At 38.3% G+C, this 26,151-nt stretch overlaps 1 protein-coding gene and 1 long non-coding RNA gene across 2 annotated transcripts in view; both read right to left on the bottom strand.

Annotated features, from left to right (window-relative positions):
• bmf1 (BCL2 modifying factor 1) overlaps window positions 1–7,178 on the bottom strand; it is a 67,164-nt gene extending 59,986 nt beyond the window's left edge. Inside the window, exon 1 of the mRNA XM_079634060.1 lies at window positions 7,160–7,178. The gene's annotated coding sequence lies outside the window, so the exon portion shown is untranslated. The remainder of the gene's footprint in view (window positions 1–7,159) is intronic.
• LOC307009880 overlaps window positions 7,171–26,151 on the bottom strand; it is a 184,651-nt gene continuing 165,670 nt past the window's right edge. Inside the window, exons 2-3 of the long non-coding RNA XR_013800124.1 lie at window positions 8,814–8,864; window positions 7,171–7,269 (exon numbers count right to left, since the gene is read on the bottom strand). This is a non-coding gene — a long non-coding RNA (uncharacterized lncRNA). The remainder of the gene's footprint in view (window positions 7,270–8,813; window positions 8,865–26,151) is intronic.

The following is a 26,151-nucleotide window of genomic DNA, read 5'->3' as shown; positions in this document are numbered from 1 at the left end:
ATAACGGTGGATCGCTATTATAACGGCGGATTGCTATTATAACGGCGGATTGCTATTATAACGGCGGATTGCTATCATAACGGCGGATTGCTATTATAACGGTGGATCGCTATTATAACGGCGGATTGCTATTATAACGGCGGATCGCTATTATAACGGTGGATCGCTATTATAACGGCGGATTGCTATTATAACGGCGGATTGCTATTATAACGGCGGATTGCTATTATAACGGCGGATTGCTATTATAACGGCGGATCGCTATTATAACGGTGGATCGCTATTATAACGGCGGATTGCTATTATAACGGCGGATTGCTATCATAACGGTGGATCGCTATTATAACGGCGGATTGCTATTATAACGGCGGATTGCTATCATAACGGCGGATCGCTATTATAACGGTGGATCGCTATTATAACGGCGGATTGCTATTATAACGGCGGATTGCTATTATAACGGCGGATCGCTATTATAACGGCGGATCGCTATTATAACGGCGGATTGCTATTATAACGGCGGATTGCTATTATAACGGTGGATCGCTATTATAACGGCGGATTGCTATTATAACGGCGGATTGCTATTATAACGGCGGATCGCTATTATAACGGCGGATCGCTATTATAACGGCGGATTGCTATTATAACGGCGGATTGCTATTATAACGGTGGATCGCTATTATAACGGCGGATTGCTATTATAACGGCGGATTGCTATTATAACGGCGGATTGCTATTATAACGGCGGATAGCTATTATAACGGCGGATCGCTATTATAACGGCGGATCGCTATTATAACGGCGGATTGCTATTATAACGGCGGATTGCTATCATAACGGCGGATCGCTATTATAACGGTGGATCGCTATTATAACGGCGGATTGCTATTATAACGGCGGATTGCTATTATAACGGCGGATCGCTATTATAACGGCGGATTGCTATTATAACGGCGGATTGCTATTATAACGGTGGATTGCTATTATAACGGTGGATCGCTATTATAACGGCGGATTGCTATTATAACGGCGGATTGCTATTATAACGGCGGATTGCTATTATAACGGCGGATTGCTATTATAACGGCGGATTGCTATTATAACGGCGGATCGCTATTATAACGGCGGATTGCTATTATAACGGCGGATTGCTATTATAACGGCGGATTGCTATTATAACGGTGGATTGCTATTATAACGGCGGATTGCTATTATAACGGCGGATTGCTATTATAACGGCGGATTGCTATTATAACGGTGGATTGCTATTATAACGGCGGATTGCTATTATAACGGCGGATCGCTATTATAACGGCGGATTGCTATTATAACGGCGGATTGCTATCATAACGGTGGATCGCTATTATAACGGCGGATTGCTATTATAACGGCGGATTGCTATTATAACGGCGGATTGCTATTATAACGGCGGATCGCTATTATAACGGTGGATCGCTATTATAACGGCGGATTGCTATTATAACGGCGGATTGCTATTATAACGGCGGATTGCTATCATAACGGCGGATTGCTATTATAACGGTGGATCGCTATTATAACGGCGGATTGCTATTATAACGGCGGATCGCTATTATAACGGTGGATCGCTATTATAACGGCGGATTGCTATTATAACGGCGGATTGCTATTATAACGGCGGATTGCTATTATAACGGCGGATTGCTATTATAACGGCGGATTGCTATTATAACGGCGGATCGCTATTATAACGGCGGATTGCTATTATAACGGCGGATCGCTATTATAACGGCGGATCGCTATTATAACGGCGGATTGCTATTATAACGGCGGATCGCTATTATAACGGCGGATCGCTATTATAACGGCGGATTGCTATTATAACGGCAGATTGCTATTATAACGGCGGATCGCTATTATAACGGCGGATCGCTATTATAACGGCGGATCGCTATTATAACGGCGGATTGCTATTATAACGGCGGATTGCTATTATAACGGCGGATTGCTATTATAACGGCGGATTGCTATTATAACGGCGGATCGCTATTATAACGGCGGATCGCTATTATAACGGCGGATCGCTATTATAACGGCGGATCGCTATTATAACGGCGGATTGCTATTGGTGCCCTACGCACAGCGCATGATGCGCGTGGTGGGAGCAGCGGCGCTGGTTGTCCTCATCTGAAACTTTAAAATACTTCCATACCGCTGACATGCTCAATATTTGCAGACGCGTGCAAACAGCTCGACCGTGAGTGAAACCTGCTTGAGCACGGAGGGGAGGGGAGGGGTGGGTGACGAGTGACAGCTCGACCGTGAGTGAAACCCAAGGGCTTGCGCGCGGATGGGAGGGGCGCGGTTGACATTAATTTTTGGTTGACATTTTCGGCTGGCTTTTTTATTTCGGCCCGAAACCGATAATGCCATTTTCGGCCGAAATTTTCGGCGACCAAAATTTCGGTGCACCCCTAGTTCACACGCTACATAATGACCAAACACGCGTGCTTAAAATAGCATATGACTAACGCGCGCCGCCGCTGTCTTCAGACTCGGTTTCTCCTGGTCAGCGGCGGAGTTGTTTTCTGAAACTGCAGAATATCACCAGGGAACGTTTGCGCCGGAACACACTCCTCTTTTCACCGAACCGCCCCCCCGAGCGCAAGTTCATTCCCTAATTTACCGACGTGCGTCTGTGGAGGGAAGAGTCGCTGTGTGCGGGTGCAGAACCGGAATGATACATGCGTCGGTGTACAAAGTCAATTGCGCTGGGTGCAAGATAGGGCACTTAAAGTGTTGTTTTTTGAAGAGTGATACTACGACACACCCCTTACGGCACTGGTGCTGGCTTATGTTCACACAGGGCGTTTTCCGGGCCTGATCCCGGCAATGTTACAAGGTCCCCAACCCGGCATCGGGTTCACACAGAAGGCACTCCAGCAATTTTACGGCAATATCAACACGCTGTGTGAAAGGGGCTAATAATAGCTGGGTGGAGGATCTAAGCATTCTCTCAGGAGAGTAGGAATGGAGAACATCTGAAATATAAGTGATGAAGTTACAGAACTTCTCACACGAGTCTACGCTCGGATCTGGACCGGCCGGTGCATTAAATTGAGTTTAATGTAGAAAACAGAATCCACATCACTCTAGCATCAGGGTGGTCAAACACACTCCGGTGTGTGTTCTCTCTCTGCTGGCGTCTTTCATCCCAACCCAGCGTGGCACAGCCGATCACCTCTGATGTTCACAACTAAAAGAACAACAACAACTCCAGCATCTCGACACACGCTGATGTGGGACACACACACACCTTCAGATCTGCTCACCCGCATCAAGACAGTGAACTCTGTCCCGTCGTCCTCGATCAATACCTGCTGCACGTTTGATCTCAACGAGGTTTCATCTTTTGTTTTCTGGGATCTTATCAGAGGCCTCGGGCAGAGTCAGCGGTCGGATCGCATTATTTTAGAAAGAATATCTTGCTGACTGCATGAACACGTCCATCATAACAGCAAGAGTGCTGACCTCCTGACACATATTAATATTACATGTGTGGCCACTAATGGCATTCTGACATATTCCATCACTGAACAGAAATCATTGGAGAAACTAAATCATGTGAGACACGTGAGAGATTAATGCTTGATCTGCTCTTCTAGCTGGACCTGCGGCTACCTCTGCACCTAGAGTCTGTGTGTGTGTGTGTGTGTGTGTGTGTGTGTGTGTGTGTGTGTGTGTGTGTGTGTGTGTGTGTGTGTTTGAAGCATCCTAAGGAGGCAGATGAAAGCAACACTATTGATTTATGTGGAACGGACAAATATGACCTGAGAGAAAGAGACTAAACCATAAACAGCCCGTCTCCCCTCATCTCGCCAGGAGACGCGAGCTTGTTCACTCCGAAGCTTCAAGTCAGAAAACTTACTTTTGGATCAATTTAAATTCTTATAACTTTATTTGTGTGTGTGTGTAAATGTGTGTTGAGAGTATGTGTGTGTGTGTGGGTGTATGTGTATGTGTGTGTGTGTGTGTGTGTGTGTGTGTGTGTGAGTCTATGTATGTATGTGTGTGTGTGTGTGTGTGTGTGTGTGTGTAAATGTGTTTGAGAGTATATGTGTGTGTGTGTGTGTGTGTGTGTGCGTGTGGTTGTGTGTAAATGTGTTTGAGAGTATATGTGGGTGTGTGTGAGTCTATGTGTGTGTGTGTGTGTGTGTGTGTAAAAGTGTTTGAGAGTATGTGTGTGTGTGTGTGTGTGTGTGTGTGTGTGTGTGTGTGTGTGTGTGTGTGTGTGTGTGTGTGTGTGTGTGTGTGTGTGTGTGTAAGATATGTAATTAAGTCATGTTAAGTTATTAAGTTATGAAAACATTATTTCTGATGTTTAAAATTCTTTAAATGTTTAAGGGAACATTCCATTCCATCATTCTTTAAACATTACTTATTTAAACATTACTTCTTTAAACTTTACTTCTTTAAACATTACTTCTTTAAACGTTACTTCTTTAAACGTTACTTCTTTAAACTTTACTTCTTTAAACGTTACTTATTTAAACATTACTTCTTTAAACATTACTTCTTTAAACTTTACTTCTTTAAACATTACTTCTTTAAACTTTACTTCTTTAAACATTACTTCTTTAAACATTACTTCTTTAAACATTACTTCTTTAAACATTACTTCTTTAAACGTTACTTATTTAAACATTACTTCTTTAAACATTACTTCTTTAAACTTTACTTCTTTAAACTTTACTTCTTTAAACATTACTTCTTTAAACATTACTTCTTTAAACGTTACTTATTTAAACATTACTTCTTTGAACTTTACTTTTGAATGTTTTCTAAAAGTTCTGAAACAAGTAACATTTAAAAAACGTAATAATAAAAAATTCCATGAACGATGTACAAATAAAAATGTTGTGCTAATGTTTTGAGAACATTATTAAAGACCAGATAACTCTGAACAAATGTTCTATTAATGTCACTGAAGGAACGTTTGCCAAAGTTTTGAGAACATTCCCCGTTTGCTATGATAACTGTGACATAAATTATATTTGAAAGGAATATGGAAAGAAGGAAGAACATGTGAATGTTTAACCACACAGTTGTGTTCTGGTCTAATTGTGCTTCATTCTAAGTCATTGTTTCTTGATTTACGGCTCAAGCTCACTGCAAACAGACATTCCCACACATGAACACCTGTGCATGAGACACACACTCACACACTAGTCTCCGCGGGATCCTCACCTCTAACCCGCGCTGATAATCTGCTCTATTCAAACGCTAACGCAAACATGCTGACCCCGCGCTTCTGAAGACCGACCACCTGAGCGATGACATCATCCTCCTGTCCTGCTGTGCAGCTTTACACATGAATACACTCAGCCTTGACTGTTCTCAGAGCCTCGTTTACACACACACACACACACACACACACACACACACACACACACACACACACACACACACACACACACACACACACACACACACACACACACACACACACACACACACACACACACACACACACACACATACTAAAGTTGAATCATTTTGTTGTGCTTGTGTTATTTTTATTAGATTAAGTAATTTTTTAATGTTGTTTGTGTAATTTTTATTAGATTTAGTATGTTTTTGTATGTTGTGTTTGTGTAGTTTTTATTAGATTTAGTATTTTTAAAATGTTGTTTAGGTAATTTTTATTAGATTTAGTATCTTTTTTAAATGTTGTGTTTTTGTCATTTTTATTAGATTTAGTATTTTAAAAATGTTGTGTTTGTGTTATTTTTATTAGATTTAGTATTTTAAAAATGTTGTGTTTGTGTTATTTTTATTAGATTTAGTATTTTAAAAATGTTGTGTTTGTGTAATTTTTATTAGATTTAGTATTTTAAAAATGTTGTGTTTGTGTAATTTTTATTAGATTTAGTATTTTTTTTAAATGCCCATGAGTATATATATATATTTATATATATATATATATATATATATATATATATATATATATATATATATATATATATATATATATATATATTTTTTTTTTTTTTTTTTTCATTATAGTGCTTTAGTACTTAATAATAGCCTACTTAATTAATTTAGTACTAAGAAATTTTGCCTTGGCAACTAAATAGAAATTACAGTTTTTTCCAACTGCTTACACACGTTTTCAAAACTATGTCTCCTTTTTTCAAAACTCTACACACAATTCCAAAAACTGCACACACACACATGCAAAATGCCTCACATCTCCTTCAAAATGTAACACTGCAGTCAAAATGCCATAAACACGCCAGAATGAAGCATTTGCATCAAATGGCAAACACTTCTGTCATAATAGTGCATTTTTGGATATACCACTGTTGTTCTAAATCTAAAGCTCTTTGGTCTTTCACAGGCTTATATCTACATTTCAATGTTCTACAGAGACAGTATTCTGATGAGAGCGGGAACAAGTACACTGTACACACCAATGCAATGTAGACACAGAAAATATTTATTAGGCTAAACATTACTGTATACAGTGATATACAACAAAACCATAAACATATGTAAACCAAAAGAATATTCTTTAGAACACAGTAAAGAACACAATTGTGTGTGCATGTGCAAATCCATTGTTCTAAACAGGTAATCTGACCTTTGACCTATTTATACTGTAGGCCTATACTACAGTAAAGCAGTGATTGGTTAGTGATCAGTAAATCGATTAGTGTTTGCACATGTGAGGAGTGTGTGTGTGACCTGGTGAATAAATGTAGCATTCTGATTGGTTGTGTTTGGAAAATGTTTGGAAAAGGAAAGCAAGTCACTTCCTGTTAGATTTGTGTGTTTTAAGTAGAGAATTGTGTGTAGTGTTTTGAAAAAAGTGTTTAATGCAATTGAAAACGGACTCAAAGGCTGAGAAATAGCTCATTATTTAGGAGATTTGGTGTGTAGTTTTGCACTTTGAGTGACAGGTTTCAAAAACCGTGACATGAAGAGATTTTGTGTGTAAGCAGTTGGAAAAAACTGTAAATACATTAGAAAAGAAAATGAGCAGAAATAAAATAAATGAAAGTTAATTTAAGTTCTCATGAACCGAACTTTAGTTAGATGTAATACGATGTTAGTTTGAGTTAACTCCACTGACCCCGGACCAGCTTTATTCTGATCTCCTGTAGAGTTTTCACACCTCACTTCTAATGTCTTCACACACCGGCGTCGCTGATCCAGGACCTGTGCTCGGCTCACATCAGCGCCTCGGGGGTCTTCTGTCCTGTGACTGTGAGGAACACAGGGGGTCTGGACACACACACACACACACACACACACACACACACACACACACACACACACACACACACACACACACACTGATGATGTCTGGATGGAGACAAACACACTCAGACCCGCAAAAGATGAAAACACACACGAACTTAATGATGAGCAGAATGAAAGAAATATGATGTTTACACAGATTATCATTTATATGCATTATGTTTTTTATGAATACTTTGAATGTTTTCAATTTTCCATTTTAATTGTAGTTAAAGTTTGTTTTGATTAAAAGTTTTTTTTCTTTTTTTTCTAATTTGATTGGTCTTTATTTGTTTATTAATGTTTGTTTATTAAGTCTATATGGTTTTATTAAGTCAGATTTCATAATATTCTGTGTTATTTTAGATTGACTAAGATATTATTATAATTTTAAAAATGTAAATTATATTTAATATAATTTTTTTTTTCATTTCAAGTGTTAGTAATTTTGTTGTGTTTACAAACATGTTCAGTCATCTTTTATTTATCATTATCATTCATATGCAGTATAGTTTTTATTAATACTTTGAATGTTTTATTTTTATATTTTTGTTGTATGTTAGTGTAATTTTGATTATTTGGTAACACTTTATTTTACAGTGTCGTTGTTACATATGTTACATGTACTTACCATAGTAATATTAATAGTAAATTATGCATAATTACATGCAAATAACCCTCAACCAAATCCTAATCCTAACCTAACACTATAGTATGTAGTTGCCTAATATTACTCAGTACTTAAATATATAATTAAACATGTCTAGGGAGTTTTTATACATTTTTATTTCAGTTTTAGTTACTTTACTACATCATGTAAAACTAAGTGAAAATTAAAAAAACAAATTATTTGCAACTTGCTGAAATGTGTGAGATACTAAATTCAGTTAACGTTTATTTTACTTCAAGAAACAATTGTTTTAATGGTTTTAGTTTTTGTCTTTGCTAACTATAATAACCCTGTTAATATCACTATAGGAATATATTGAAAGTGAATACCATTAAAATAAATATTGATTTAAATATTAAAATTTTAAATTAAATAACATGCCAACAGGTTGAATGAACTATATCAGTGAGGACGTCATGAGGATATTTATTCTTTTCATAAGAGGGCAAATGATATTCTGCTATCTTGACCTATAACTACAGTAACCATCACTGGACTGGTAATAAGCCTTTTTACTAGAGAGAAAAGTCAGTTTTCATAATGTCACTATATAGACACATTATATGCATCTGTATGTGTAAAAATAAATAAATAAAAACTCACGCATAAAATAAAATAAAAAAATTATACAAAATTTGGCCCCAAAGTATAATGCTGTCTGCATTTTAATAAGTGTTAAAAATACACTAAAATTAAATTTTTACTTCAACATAAATACATTCCCAAATCAGCGTCTTGCCCCGTGTGACAACATGCCCCATGTAGAGGTCAAACGGTTTATTTTCTGGAGGACAATAATAATAAACATAGTGTTGTTGTCAAGATTACGGGTTGTAGTTTGTAGTAACAAGCAGACTACCCTGAGGAACTTCATTGGAGTCATTTCTTCTGCGCTCAAGAGCCTGGACTCCTGGAAGACAGACACACACACACACACACACACACACACACACACACACACACACACACACACACACACACACACACACACACACACACACACACACACACACACACACACACACACACACACACACACACACACACACACACACACACACACACACACACACACACACACACACACACACACACACACACACCACAAGCTTTAAACCTGGACAGGAACAGGGTCAAGATTGTGTCTCATTATTATGAACTATTTTTCATTTGAAAGTCATGTGTCTAGTATCTGTAAAACCAACGCTATCTCACGACCAATTCGTACGAATTTGTACGAGTGATTAAAAGGTGGCTAATTCGTACGAATTTGTATGACCTCACTCGTACGAATTTGTACGATTTGTCTAAACCCACGTGATGGGTAGGTTTAGGGGCGGGGTCAGGGGTAGGTCATTCGTATGAATTCATACGATTTTGGCAACTCGTAAAATATGTACGATTTAGCAAAAAACGTACAAATTCGTACGAGTGAGGTCGTATGAATTGGTATGAATTAGCCACCTCGTAAAATTCGTACGAATTGCCGTGAGATCTGGGGTGCGTTTCCCGAAAGCATCGTTAGCCAACTATGATCGCAAGTTCCGCCGTTATCAGCATAGTTCAACGATTTGGTGTTTCCCGAAACCATCGTTCCAACGAACGTTCGCAAACAGCATCGCAAACTTGTGTGGTTGCAACGACAGCTCTGGAGCTGTGGTTAGAAGCATAGTTTCTAGTTTACATGAGATGTAGACTGAATAAATCCTTATCTTTAGCAAAATAAGCAAGCTGACATTCAGTACAACCCGTATTTTTTATTTAGAATACATACAAATGTAATTTACGTCTTTTAGTTTGTCAAGAGATTTAAAGCACCGTTTTTGAAGACTGCGCATGTGCGAACGTGCTCAACTATGTAAGAACGAGCCAAATATTGAGTCTGGTAATAAAGCAAAGTAACTGATAAAAATTTGAAATGATCTTCAGATGCCATGTATGTAACTTATATGACGAAATCTAGCGTTAATTCGATCTCAAACAGATTAATTAAAAAAAGTTATTAGTCCACCACGTGCGAGACGTCATAAACCAACGTGGTTGAACGATACTTTACGACATTCGGTTTCGGGAAACACTCGTGACTAGCTAGTTGATTTCTCCAACGATGCATCGTACTATGGTAGTTAAGCAGTGAGCTATATAGTTGTACGGGAAACGCACCCCGGGTTGGTAAAACCGCTTTCTTCCATCTTAAAAATATATCTAAATTACGTCATATGCTCTCAATGAATAATGCAGAACAATTAGTTAATGCGTTCATGACCTCAAGGCTAGATTATTGTAATGCTCTACTGGGTGGCTGCCCTGCACGCTTAATAAACAAACTACAGCTAGTTCAAAACGCAGCAGCTCGAGTTCTTACTAGAACCAGGAAGTATGACCATATTAGCCCCGTTCTGTCAACACTGCATTGGCTGCCTATTAAACATCGTATAAATTTTAAAATATTGCTGATCACTTACAAAGCACTAAATGGTTTAGCTCCGCAGTACTTGAGCGAGCTCTTAACGCATTATAGTCCTTCACGTCTACTGTGATCTCAAAACTCCGGCCAGTTAATAATACCTAGAATATCAGAATCGACTGCTGGCGGTAGATCCTTTTCCTATTTAGCACCAAAACTTTGGAATCTTCCTACCATTGTCCGGGAAGCAGACACACTCTGTCAGTTCAAATCTAGACTAAAAACACATCTCTTCGGCCTAGCATACACATAACACATTATAGACTTCTATAACTCAATGTTAGGCTGCATAGTTTAGAACAGCCGGGACCGGGAACACTTCCCGTAATCCTGATGTACTTGGTACATCATAAGAAGGATGGCGTCTACGCTAATATTAGTCTCTCTGTCTATCCCGAGGTTTACCGCTGTCCACCGGAACCAGGCCGTATCCAGATCTGATGAAGGACCAGCGCCAGGACACGACGCCGCCGCTGACCTGAAGTGTCAACCAGTCTCTCCTCCTCTCCACTCCGACTTCAACCAACCGGAATTGGACAAATACTCTGATTCATTCTGACTTCTGACCTGTAATGCTCCTGAATCATAATCATACACTGTTCGCTCGTTGGCCAGAGGAGAACTGGCCCCCGACTGAGCCTGGGTTCTCCCAAGGTTTTTTTCTCCATTCTGTCCCTGATGGAGTTTTGGTTCCTTGCCGCTGTTGCCTTGCCTTCTGGCTTGCTTAGTTGGGGACATTTAATATTCAACAATATTATAGATCTGCCTTAAGGTGGACGATGATTTTTTTTTATTATTATTATTTTCATGTTATCACTGTGAAGCTGCTTTGATACAATCTGTATTGTAAAAAGCGCTATATAAATAAAGGTGACTTGACTATTATTGTGGCATGAGATATTTGTCATGAAGCTGACTGTGTTTTGGTCGAGGATCAGTTTGTTTGTGAAGCAGAATCAGTTTCATTCACACTAGTGTGTGTCTGTAGCTCAGGTTATAAAAGAAAACCAGCACTAAATAACCTGTGGATCTTCCCTGGATAACATCAGTAAAAACAATCCACAACTGAGACTGGCTCGGGGTTTTTCCATCGGTCACATGACCTTCTTATTCTGTCCATGTACGTGTGACGCGTCAAACTCTTCCATCATCTCTGAGTGCATATGAATATGAATATGGAGTTATTGGTCATTCCTCTGGCTGTTTGTTTGTTTGTGGCCGATGTCCAGTGTAAAGTGCCACCCTGTGACCTTGTAAAAGAAAACCAATCAAATATTAATGGCAGAAACATGAGCGGCTGCTTTGTTTTGGCCATTTAAAAGCTCCTGGGGTCATAAATTATGTTTACTCATTTTCTCTGGTTCTCATGGACTCGATCTGCTCATGTGGGAGATTCACTCAGATTCATATCAGGGACGAGAAGCAGTAACGACTGATACGGATCAATCTGAGATGAGGACATCCATATCAACATGCATTAACACACATCACATATCTTCATAATCTGTTCTCCTGCAGCTCAAGAACGATAGACATGCCAGAGTTATGGTTTAAATGTCAAAGGAAAAAAAAAGGCAATAAATAGTGATAAAAATGTACAAATAAACAAAATAATTAATTAATTAATTAATTAAAATAAATAAAATATCAATAAATAAATAAAATGAAAATAAAACCAACAACGCAAAAAAAAAGAAAAAGAAAAAAAGAATAATAAATAAAAAAAAATTAAATAAATAAAACGAATAAATGAATGTATAAAACTTTATTAAAATTAACAAAGAAATATAGATAAACAAGTAAATACAATATAAATAACAAATTCAAATAAATCAAATTTAAATAGTAATAATAATTGACTTAAATTTAAATAAATGTAAACAAACAAACAAATAAAGTATAAATAAATAAATACAAATAAACAAATATTAAGTTATTAAATAAAACATAAATACAAATAAAAAAATAAATACAAATACATAAATATAAAAATACCAATAAATAATAAATATATTAAAAATGTATGACTTCAATGAAAAGTAAGTCCATTTAAAAAAAGAAAAAAGAAAAGTCTGCTACGTTATCAAAGAGTTAAATGCAAAGAGAGAAAAAAATAGACATGTTCCAAATTAAATGCAGAGTAAATTCAGCAGGTTTTCCTTCAAGATTAATCGTCCTTTAACTGTAAAAATACATAATTAAATTAGGTTTTACGGTGGTATTTAAAACACTGCAGTCAGTAAAAGAGCTTCAGGACTCATCCATCACGCGATCTCCGTCGCTCCACGGACGTCTTTAGCATCGGCAGAAGCTGCGCACTGTAGATCACACACGTGTATGTCCAGCCCTGAATGATTCAGTGTCACTGAGATTAAACTGATGCTGATAATGTGATTGTCATTGGTTCTGTTTCCATGTTGTACCGTTTAATTGATCAAAAGTGACAGTGAAGACATTTATAACGTTACAAAAGATTATATTTCAAATATATGCTGTTCTTTTGACAATCATGTGACACTGAAGACTGGAGTAATGATGCTGAAAACTCAGCTTTGATCACAGGAATAAATTACACTTTACTGTATATTCACATAGAGAACAGATGATTTACATTAATAATATTTCACTGTTTTACTGTATTTTTTGAACAAATAAATGCATCCTTAGTGATTATCTTACCAACCCTCAGCCTTTGAACAGTTGTGTCTCTGTCTTCTCGTGTTTGCATCTATGCACTTGACAGATGCTTTTGTCCAAACACAACAACAAAAGGTGAATGGAGCTCAGTCTGCTCTTCTACAGCTTTACCACAGGAGTGTGTACTTTCACCCCTTCTGTTCATTATATATACAAACATGTGTCAGAACAAATATGTAAATAGGGCCATTATTAAAGGAGCATTTCACCCGTGAGAACATTAATCTTTATTGAAAGTGGGTCATATATGTAGTCGAAATGTAAAATCATTTTCGCATTTGGTGCCTTCTTGACCGAGATACCACGCCCTAGAATGTAGATTGACCAATCACAGCGCAGCCAAGAACGAGCTCCACAGCGGTCCGACACTTGTTCACAGCGCTCCATTGACTTTAACACCGGCGTCTCGTATGTTTGGTCTCGGCAGGATATTACCGTCGTAGTTTTATCAGAAATATGGTTAACCGTTGTGCCTGGGGCGTTTGTAACACAGATACGTGTTTCCCAGAGAGGTTGGAGGGGGGGTCCGTTTTTTCCCTTCCCAAAACCAGTCAAATCCTGACAAGAGTCGTCTGTGGATTAAACTGTGTGGACGTCCTCAGTCAGCGAAACCCCTCAAGATCAACAACACACTTTTGCTCTAAGATACATTTAGCTTTTAATCTTACTGTGAAGTTATACTAGTTTTATGTCATGATTTCGGTTCTCTACCCTAATTGTTGATACGCTAGCACACGCTGCTAATAAATACAACTTTATACTGGCGTAGTCCGTTTGCTTTGTAATAACGATTATAGAAGTGAATAGAGACCAGCTCTGCATGAACAGTGTTGCTCCTGATATTGTGAGTCCCAGCCTCCGTCTCCATTAGGATATGCGCTGGTTCATGTTTTAACTGTGACCGTTATGCTTTTGCCTCTATATGGATGCCTTGTTGTTGCTTGCGTTTATGTCTTGAATATAGCCTTCGAATGCACACTGAGCCGCTTCTGCCTACTTCTATCCGACACTTTATTTGCTGCTTTATAAAAGTTTGATAAAAGTTCAGCAGGAAGAGCCGTCACAGCATAAGCCATGTTGATACCAAACCAGAGCCCAGATGAAGTTGACGGACGTAGCAACAGTAACTAAGGGGGGCGGGGCTTAGCCAAAGGTTAATTGTGAGGCTGTCTGTAAAAAAGGACAACAGTGTCTATACTGTTTGAGAAAATTGTACCATTTCAATATAGACAAGACTATGATGACATTATTCTATCATGCTTTTATTGAAACCATCACATCTTTCTCCTTATAGTGGCATGGTTTGGTTGTGTCTCAGTCAAGCACAAGAATCAACTAAACCAAATTGTAAAATGGTCAAGTATAAGCTGACTGGGGAGCCCACATCCCTGTATGCTAAACAACTACAGCGGCTAGCTATGGCTATCAAAAAATATCTCTGAATAGGGAATTCCAGTATCTCCCAGTCTGGACGGAGGCTAAAGGTTCCCGGTTACAGAACCACAAGATTTAAAAACAGTTTTGTACCAGCGGCAATCACTCTGTTAAACAAACGGAAAAATTATTTGCATAAAACGCACAAGCACTCTGGTCATGTAGTGCTCTCTGTTCCTCCTTCTTTTACTGTCTGTATATGTGTTAATGTTTTGTGTGTTGCATGTTATGTTGTGGTCAACAAAGTTTTAAGGATGTCCTGCCTCTTAGACTGTAAAACTAGTTTACCTACGGGTACCAATAGAGTAACCTAACCTAATCTAACCTAACCTAAAACATTTCATGTCCATTTATTTATTTGCTAAGTAGAAATGCATAAAACAGGATGAGTCATGATCATCATTGCAGAATAAACCCCTTTGATTGACAGGTCTGACCCTGTTTCCATTCATACAGACAGCTGCTCTACGGGCATGTAGAAACCTGCACTGGACACACACACACACACACACACACACACACACACACACACACACACACACACACACACACACACACACACACACACACACACACACACACACACACACACACACACACACACACACACACACACACACACACACACTTTAGACATTATCATCATCATTAAACTGTGATATAAAAAGTAGACATTCTATTTTACAGAATAAAAAGTCAAGGTTCAAAATTGATTTTCCCTCAAATCCTGTAATGAAACGGTGACCCGTGTCAGCTTTATGGGCCAGTAATCACAGACAAACATGTTAATTAGTGAATAAAAGACAGCAGCGCATTAATAAAACCAGTGACATCGTGAGCAGACGCTCGATAAAAGCCTCAATCGATGCGTTCTTTAACGTGAAGTCGTTCATATCCATCGTGATGTTTCTCTGTGCAGTTTAATCACTTTAATGAGATCACAAACATCTCACGGTTACTACACACTTTATGATGCTTTTAATGCTTTAAAATAAACTAACCAACTAATATATGTGTGTGTGTGTGTGTGTGGTGTGTGTGTGTGTGTGTGTGTGGTGTGTGTGTGTGTGTTGTAACTTATGGAAGCGTGTCTATAAAAAACAACAGATATTCAGAAATCAAAACTTAGACACTTCCTCACACAATGATCAAGAATAAAGATAATAAAGAGCTGTCATTGTTCAAGTCAAGTTTATATTTCACCATGTTGTGAAATGTTGATATTATCAAACTGATTTGTGTAATTTGATCAAACATAATGAATGTTTAACAGAGATAAGCTGTCACCAGACACAGATGCGTGTTCTGCTGTTCCTGTTAACTCATTTCTAAATATTCTGATATTGATGAAACTTGTTCCTTTTGTGGTTTTGTTGAAGAAACAGCGGCCCGTTTATTCTGTAATTGTAGTATAACCAATAAATGGGCTGATTTTAGTACTTATGTTTTTAGCCCTACTGATGTGACCCACACCAAACCCAAAGCTGCCGTCCCTTGAATATGTAAATCTCTTTATCTTGTATGCAAACTTCTTCATTCACAAGCAAACATGGCCTTTACGCTCTCCTCTTTTTCTTGCTGAATTTAATTATTTTATTGAACCCCTAGACATGCAACATTTTATAAGTATAAGTATAAAATAAGTATATAAGTATTCAAAGATATGAATTATTTTACTTTATTATTGTGCTTTTCTTTTCTTTTCAGAGTAATTATATATTTTGATGTACGCAAATAGTTTTTGTTGTTGTTATTGTCCATTGAAAGAGACACAAACACGCTTCATTTCCCTGATCATGTATGTAAAGCTTGGACTGGTGTTTTCCCTCCGTAATGATGTCACTTCCTGGAGGATCATGTCATTAAGGAAGTACTTATTTTTAGTAAGAGGGATTTTCAGGTCCAACACTAGAATCCTTTAAAGGGAAATGACTGTACAGTAACACTAGAGGGCGCCGTTACAGTGGCTCTTTACAGTGAGTAAAAAGGCAAGGCAAGTTTATTTATTTAGCACATTTCATTCACAATGGTAATTCAAAGTGCTTTACACATAACTAAAATAATCAAAAGAACAGTTTAGAATAAAAAGGAAATAAAATACAGTGCAAACCGTCTGACGAACAGTGGCACAGTGCTCATTCATTAACAGCACAGCTAAACAGAAGTGTTTTGAGTCTGGAGCACATCTGATCTCTTCTGGAAGCTGGTTCCAGAATAGTAGCTAAAAGCGGACTCTCCTTGCTTTGAGTGAACCCTTGGTATTTCTAGCTGATGTGATTCTAATGATCTGAGTGATCTGTTGGGTTTATATTCAGTGAGCATATCTGCAATGTATTGAGGTCCTAGGCCATTAAATGATTTATATACCAGTAATAATACTTTAAAATCAATCCTATATGTAACTGGGAGCCAGTGTAAAGACCTGAGGACTGGTGTGATGTGTTCATGTGTTCTGGTTCTGCTCAGTGCAACTGTCTTATGGTCTTTTTGGGAAGGCCAGTGAGGAGTCCATCACGATAATCCACCTTGCTGGTGATGAAAGCATGCACAAGTTTCTCTAAGTCTTGACTGGAAACAAAGCATGTGATGATAGTATGCTGATTTAGTTATTGCTTTGACATGACTACTGAAGCTAAGGTCTGACACCGAGATTACTGACTTGATTTTTAGTTATTTGACCCCTAGAGTGAAGGTATGCATTCACCTTGAGAACTTCATCTTTGTTTCCAAACGCAATGACTTCAGTTTTGTCTTTGTTTAACTGAAGAAAGTTTTGGTACATCCAACTGTTTACTTCATCAATGCATTGGGAACAGGGAGTCAATGATCTGTAGATCTGTGTGTCGTCTGCATAGCTGTGGTAAGCAATTTGGTTCTTTCTCATTATTTGGCTCATTGGGAGCATGTACAGGTTGAATAGGAGTGGCGCAAGAATTGAGCCTTGAGGAACTCCGCATATCATGGATGTCCACTCAGACTTATGGTCTCCTATACTCACATAATAACCTCTTGTTTCCAAATATGACCTGAACCATTTTAGGACTATTCCAGAAAGCCCCACCCAGTTTTCCAGCCTGTCAAGAAGTATGTTGTGATCGACAGTGTCAAATGCAGCACTGAGGTCGAGTAGAACCAGCACTGATAATTTGCCTGTATCAGTATTTAAGTGAATATCGTTTATTATCTTTATGAGCGCTGTCTCTGTGCTGTGATGCGGTAGGAAACCAGATGGAAAATTTTAAAATTATCCATTCGAGCTTAAGAATTTGTTCAGCTGATTGAAGACAACGTTTTCAATGATCTTGCCTATGAAAGGAAGATTTGAGATCGGTCTATAATTGCTTAATATAGTCTTATCCAGATTTCTCTTTTTCAGGAGGGGTTTGACTGCAGTTTTCAGGGAGTTTGGAAAACTCCCAGAGAGAAGTGAGGCATTTACCACTTCTAGGAGATCTGCTTCTAAGCTGTTTAACACACTTTTGAAAAAAATATCTGCAAAGAGCGTCAAGGGCGCAGGTCGATGTTTTAAGATGCTGTACGGTTTCTTCCAAAATATTGCCATCAATTTCTTCAAAATCAGACATAGTAACTACTTTCTCAGGTTGTGGTCTGATCTGTCTGACCCCAGTGCAACTCAAGGATGTGCGGATCACCTTTCTGATATTATTGTTTTTCTCAGAGAAGGAAGAAACTCACTGCACTTGCTGTCTGAGAGCATTTCACTGGGAATCTGGCTTGTCAGTCTCTCTACAGTAGCAAAAAGAGTGTGTGTGTTGTTTAAGTTGCTGTTTATAATATTCCAAAAGAAAGTCTGTCTAGCTTTGCCTAGTTCCATATTGAAAGCATGGATGGTGTCTTTGTAGATGTTATAATGGACTACAAGTTTTGTCTTCCGCCACATGCGCTCTGCTTTTCTGCATTGTCTTTTCATATTTTGCACTGCTGTTGAGTTTCTCCAATGTGCTTTTTGTCTACCACTCTTTCTGACTTTCACAGGAGCAATATCATCAATTACACTTTTAACTTTTGGTTTCAGCATTATCTATGTAAAATCTCCAGCAATGGCAAAACAGTCAAACTCTGAGGTAATTGTTGATAACAGTTCTGTTAAGTCCTCAGCAAAGGTATTTTGGAGGCCAGTAAATAATGATAAGTAGAATGCGTGGAGCACCTTTCAACACAATACCCAGATATTCGAAACATGGGTAATTCCCAAATGATATTTGCTTACATTGATAGAGATCTTTAAATAGAGCAGCTACACCTCCACCTCTCCGCTCTGCACACACTCATAAAAGTAAAGTTAGGAGGGGTTGTTTCACTGAGGACTGTTGCACTGCAGCTGTCTTCTAGCCATGTTTTATTTAGAAACATAAAATCCAGGGTGTGGTTATTAAATCGTTGACTAGAAGTGATTTTTTTTTAAGTGAGCGGATGTTTAGTGCGACAAGTGCGAACTTAACAGTCTTTCTTTTTGTCCCCACAGCAATCTTAGTTTGACGTGTAATAGGCACCAGATTAGTTGTGTTTGCTATACGTCTTGAGAAAGCCTTAGACTTTCTATCATGTAATAGAACAGCAATAGAGAAAGATACAGGCACACTGGCTTCCCGCTTGTTCTGTAAAAATTTGAGAAAGTTACTGTTATCATAGCGGGGACCCGACACATATCACTGAGAGCTGGTATCAGTTGTTTTTGGTCCACCTCGAGCAGAAGGAGCAGGGTGTGCCTGGCGTTGTGGCAGAGGCCGAAGAGCTCTCACAGGAGAAGGGCGGGGGCGAGCTGGGCCCGCAACCATTTTTTGGTTGATATCTGGGGGCTCGCAGCAAAAGAGTGGGATAGTTTGAGCATTGAGTTCCAGCATATACCAGTTCTTCCATTTTCTCTGAGAAGCACAGAAGTGGAGATGCTGGAGAGAGGGATAACATGTCTGGTGAGAGAGGCTGTTGCTCTGGTGTTACTGGAGGCTGTGAGATGTTGTCCTGGTTTATCTGGCTGTTTTCCAGAAAGTCGTTCTTAGGTAAGCTAAATCTTGGAACAGTCTTGGAGCAGCTTTCCCATAGCTCAAACAGTAGAGCGTTGGTGCTTGGAAAGCCAAGGTCATGGGTTCGATTCCCAGGTAAAGCAAGAACTTATAGTAAGGTAAAATGTGTACCTTAAAATGCAATGTACTGTAAGTCGCTTTGGATAAATGCAAAAATGCATACATGTAAATGTAATGTGTCACAGTCTGTCTGTGGTGAGCTCTGTGGGCAGGGCTGAGCTGAGATGAGATTGTTGTTGTGGCTGAGTGGTGTTATCATTATCCTTGCAAGTCCATTCAGGTGCTGAAGTGAAGTCCTGTGGTCATTCTTACTCTGGCCAGGTGTGTATGTGCCATTCAGGTTGAGTGGATTGGCACACACTGCAGAAGGATGATGGAGGGAGAAGTAGATATTGTCCTTTAGCACTCTTGAACCAAGTTTGGGTGGTGGCCATCCTGTTTAAACAGTTGCCTCTGGCTCCAGAAAAGATTTAAGCTGTCAATGAAGATCACTCCCTTTTATTTTTGCAGCCATGTATTAAGCCCAAGCAACCGTGAAAACCCGTTTGATCCTCTTGCTGGGAGTGGTCCACTGATGAACTTCTGAACTTTCTTCTAAGTCTTCTAATGCCTGGTTCAGATTACACGATTTTTTTGTCTGTTACGATAGTCACTGTGTCAGATTACACGATTTTGACTTCGAAAATCTTGTCGTGTCGTGGACAAGAAACATGTCAGACTACACGTTGCTTTCTGACCAGTCATCGCGTGCCGTCTCACACGCAGATATTCACTCGCACATATAGTAGCCTAGCCTATATGTCACACACGCACGCACTCACTCACACACACGTATACACACACACACACACACACACACACACACACACACTAACTAGGAAGTCCCGAAGATTGAAGCTTTGTCCCGCAAGTCATAAGCAGTCCCGCATTTTAATTTTGTCTGCATCATTTTATTTCATCGTCCTTTTAAATTACAATTCTACAATAAAAATGTTATAAGAAAATACTGAACATGCGCAGCCGTTATTATTGGTTCCAGAGCGGGATAACAAACACTGAGAGAGAAAAAATAAATAAAAATTGCAACAGAAAAATGCATCTATCCGGAGCTCCCGAGAAGAAAAAGCGTCTTTGTTCGTATGATAAGGAATGGGAGAAAAAATATACATGGTTAAAACCAGTTACAGGTGACCCTAAAAAAGGAGATTGCGGTGTAACTGTTACGTTATGCCACCGAAGTTTCACCATCACGCATGGAAAAGACACAAAAATATAGTCTACTGAATCCGGTAAGAACGCATTTAATCTTGTCTTCTTTCCTAGTGGAATTTATGTGCTTATTTGGAAATGTGCTTTTTAGCAATTGGATTATTATTTTCACTTAATTACTTAGATTAAATAGACCCGTGCTGTTAAAATGAGTTTTATATTATTAGTGACGTTCACAGCGCCGGTCAGCGCCGTCATAGCTAACATTTTTATAAAGCCTATTAGCAATAAAGACATCTTAAAATAAATATTTATTCACCTGGTATAATAATAGTAAGTTATATCCCTCGTGTCCCGCGAAATCAGGTCTGACCTGGCTGCAACAGAGCAATATAGCCAGGTGGTCACCCTAGCACACACACTCACTAGCACACACTCTGTCTCGCTCGCTCACTCACTCTCGTCGTGGAGGACCGAAAAAAAATCAAACATGCTAGTCTTTTTGTCGTGATGTCGTGAGGCATCGCAGACGCGACGTAGGTTGTCGCACACTATGACACACTATACGAGATGAAACGATCAAATCTTGCGTCCCGACGCCCGTTGTCGTTTACGAATCCCCACGACACCCTACGTCAAACGAATCGTGCCAAAATCGGGCTAAAATCGTGTAATCTGAACCAGGCATAAGTGTTTCAAAAAGTTAATTGAAATCCTTCTTAAGGAGTTCTGACTGCTCTTTATGAATATCATTATTCCCCACATGAATGATAAGTCGATTCGCAGTCTTATGTTTCATCAGAATGTTCGGAAGTTCCCTGTTTACATAAGAGACCGTTGCTTGTGGAAGGCAGCACGTAGTTGTAGTGCTGCTACTAATGTTTCTGATTATGGAGTCACCCACTATCAGAGTCCTGGGCTTGGCCGCGCTCTGAGCTGAGTACCGCTGTCTGCTCGACCTTGAGCTCCAGTTAGCATCAGTGTTAGCTACTGGCTGATTCGATCTTAGTTCGACCACATCCATCACCTTTGGGGATTCACCCAAATTCATTAATACTTCAAATCTGTTCTCAAGATGTATAGGCATTATGTGATACTCGTGGCAATCTGATGTCTCGAGTGCCTTTGGGTCTTGCTCCCTGTGTGCGCCATTGATTAGTATGTTGATCAGTTACGGCTTGTTTCTCTACACTCAGTATGGTCTGTCGAGGAGCACTAGATTCATGGGACTCACCGGCTGTATGCTGAGGGCGTCCATGACGAAACTCTGCTGTGTGTTCTGTCTGGTTTGGTAGTCCACAAGTAACTTTGTTTCAAGAACTGCAATCCTTTGTAAAAGTCTGTAGCAGTTTTTGCAGCAGTAGATTCTTGAACCAGAAGAGGCATTTTCTCTCTTATCCTTTTGAATGTAGGCAGTTGTGTTTTCCCTTCCCCGGAATGTAAGCTGATGGCTTTCAGTGGGAGGCTGGTCGGATAAAATAATTCTGCTTTTTAGTAGTAATCCAAGCTTTGTCGTTTGAGCACTGTGCTGATTTACTGAAGTTAAAATTAGGAGCTAAAAGGAGATACAATATAAAAATATAAAAGCGATAGAGCAAAGCAGTAAGCAAGAGCATCCGAACCGTAGCTCAGCAGGAAGTAATGTGTAATTTTTCTGGAGGTACTAGATGTGGAGAGTTATAACTTTGGAGCTCTGTAAATTAAAGATTTATGGCCTAAAATCAAGGATTAACCTGTTAGCCTTCAGCGCCACTTTTGAAAAATCCCCAGAAATTGCATACCCAACCTAAAAAAGATTCAATTCATTGACCCTTTGTCCTAAAAGCTCAAGTATGGTCTCATTTGAAAGCTGACACCTGGCACTTTATTGGAAATGTAGAATGAATTATTGTCATAATGAAAAAAAAATTATGAATAGCTTCAAAGTTGTGTAAGTTATTAGAAATTTATTTTTATGAAACATCTTCATGAAAATTAAATTGAAGTTGGCCCGTCAGCACTCTAGAAATGCACTCCAGCTAAAGACACATGTCTGACCATGTTATATTTAAAATTTGAAGGTGATAAGTCTAAAACTCTGTATTTTGTTAAATGTTTTTCAAGATCATCTCAAATGACTTTATTTTGAATTGACTCTAAAATGCAAACTTGTGTTTATTGTCATCTATTAGCATCTATTCAGTCTATTGTCTCTATTGTTTTGTGGTGCAAACGAGCCCCATTCAGTGTCACTCTCTCCTGCTCACATTTACACCTTTCCAGCCGGCTTATGGCCATAAATATTATTTTCCTTTGTCTCCATTATAATCGCTAACGACTGGCTAATCACGGTGTTTCACCCCCTAATTTCTTTCATAATCTTCACTTCACATTTGAAACTGTATCAAATGCCTTTCTTAAATAAAGAAATATTTCAGTAAGCATTCCGATTTAGAAAAAAAAATCATAAAAAATAACAGCTAGATGGCAGGTGCAACTAGAGAGCTAGCTAGCATGTTAGCTTAGCACACCATCAATACACGACAATTTATGAGATTAAAACCCTGTTTGTGCTCCAAACTTACTTTATAGCGCAAGTCGAGTGTTTTAAATAATCTTCTATGAGCTTATTTGGCTTCAGAAAAGAAAATCAGACAGAAAATAAATGAGTTTATGGTATTCTGCATGTTTGTAAAGTCTATATCGATTAGCTTTACATTATACATATAATCTATTATTATAAAAAAAACCTGACATGGCTCGAAGAACACAGGTAAATCAAATATCATTGCAATCATGTTTATTGTCTTCAAAACATCTTTATCTGCATGTTATAGCGATCTCTGAAAGCTAACGTTAGCTGTGTTTATGTCAGTGACGTCCTGGAAGGTCACAGGTTATTGTTCTTCTTCGTGTGCTCCCATATTTGGAAAAAACTGTGCAAAGAGCGCCCTCCAGTCTGCTGTATGGATTGAAAACACAGTACATCAGAGTATCCAGCGCTCTTTATGTATACATCGACGCATTTGGATATAAATTCAATAAATATTATTCCTGTCTATAGAAATATGATGTAAACCTATGATAATATATCAATATTTCTCCAAATCTGCACATTTTTGAGCCAAAAGCCCTGAGGAACGTTGTTTTGTCACGCGTTCTCATGACAACACGGGAGTTTTTTTTGAATGGACGCGGCTGATGCTCATAATTCATATTAAAGGTATCGACTCATTTTTTCATTACATAAATCCTGACACAAATTAAGACATAACTGTCACTATAAGTTTCTCAGAATACAATAGTGGTCAAATACTGAAACGTGAGACTTATATATTTTTAATGATGTATAGTTTGTCAAGGTAATAACATTAAATCTGATAGTAACTTTGAACTATTTAAAAAAAAAAACGCTTCAGAGCGTCCTCGCTCTGGTGAAGGCTAACAGGTTAATATTAATAAATGTTGTTTTAGGGACCTTTTTTAAAATATATTTTAGAGGGGAAAATACTTAAAAGGTTTTAGTGGCCCAGAATCCATCTTGGTTTCGTTAATAATTTTATTTCTGTATTTTTAAAAAAATTTTCTGATCTACGGGAGCTTTTAACCTCCACAGACTTCACAGCAGCTGCTTTCATTGGTGCATTGGAGTGGGCGGAGTCTAGAGCAATCAACCAATGAGAGCGATAAGATCCCACACTGCAGGACACGACAATCTCTGGACAAAACCGCTCAGCATGTCATGTATAACAATAAATAATTTAAAGCTATTAATTTTGTATTAATATTGTACCTGGTAATGCGGCATGACGTGAAGCAGAGTTATACCTCGGGTATGCATTATTTATTAATAATCCAACGGCCCGTAGTCAATTATTCTGCTTATACTACAGTAACCACACCTCAAAACATTGTTCAGATGAACACACTCTTGTGTGTAGGACTAATTTCTTACGCATCTCATCCCACACCGTTGCCGATTCCAAAACTTAATTTTAGAGCTTGTGACGGAGGATTGAGCCACTGATAGTAGATTAATGCAGTTATTAGAGAGAGAGAGAGAGAGAGAGAGTGAGTGTGTGTGTGAGTGTGTGTGTGTGTGTGTGAATTACCTGAGTCTGTGTGTCTCTCAACAGTGTTCGACTGCATTGTCTCTAATAGTGAAACTGTAAGTTGATCTGCTTCAAGAACAGCGGCGTTATTCACTCGCTAATGAGAAATATCATGTAGCTTTTAAGTTGATAAACTTTTTTACTGATAAAATCGTCAGAGCCGCGCTGACAACACATTTCTGAGCGAATGTGTGTCCGGACTGTATGTGTGTGTGTGTGTTTGAGCGGGAGAAAGAGAGTATGTGCTTTCCGTACATAATAAAACATAATTTTGTGGCAAAATAATTCATTTTTCCCCCCATTGATTACTATATTTATTTTATATTTATTTATTTGCTGTCAGTGTCAATGTGTGTTTTGTTTATTTCACTGTTGTCGGCTGTAAAGACCTTTGAAATCACTGAAATCATGTGTTGAAGTGATATGGAGCTGTAATGCGGTCGAGATCTGCTGGAACTACTTTAGCGTGTTTCACTAAAAATAACTGCACACCTTAGAATGTTCGTCACCCAATCAGATTCAAGCATTCAACAGCCCTGTGGTATAATCATACAGTTTATTCTCACAAACATAAGGCTACTAAAGACATATGCTGCTATTAGTTCATTAGAAAATGTTGAAAGTTAAGATTTTTGGCTCAAACATCTTTGAGATATTAGCAATCATTATCCAGTGCAGAGTTTTATAATATTATCACCTAATCAGGCCCAAAAAACAACAAGATAAATGTCAATTTTGAAGGGGAGAATCATTTAAAATTATGTTTCTACATAAAACCATGACTGCACTCAGTGGAAATAGTTAACACATATCTGATCATTGTTACTAAAATACTGTTATTGTGGGAGGATTGAATTGTGATGAATATTAATGATGTTAGATTTATTAATGTTATAATCATCCTGCTGTCTTGTATGTTTGAACATGAGCATATCAGAGAACCTATACTGAACCTCTTTTGGAGAACAAATTTGCATCTTCAGGATGAAACTAAAGTCCAAGCGTCAGATATTTGCATGCTTATTAGATTTAGCATTTCAAGGTAAATCATGCTCACAGATATAGATATTTATATTTGGTGGATTAAAATACACAAAACACTGGCTTATACCCACAGTTGCTTGGTTTTATATACCTCTCAGGACATTCTTCATCATACTGAAATCACCTTTCGTTATATAGCACTTTCTACACTCTAAAAATGCTGGGTTGTTTCAATATGGACAAACCCAGCCGTTGGGTTAAATTTTTTTA

The sequence above is a fragment of the Phoxinus phoxinus genome, assembly GCF_949152265.1.
Source record: "Phoxinus phoxinus genome assembly, chromosome: 13".
Taxonomy (NCBI): Eukaryota; Metazoa; Chordata; class Actinopteri; order Cypriniformes; family Leuciscidae; genus Phoxinus; species Phoxinus phoxinus.
Note: the sequence above shows the minus strand (reverse complement) of the source record. Positions and strands in the feature narration are given on the sequence as shown.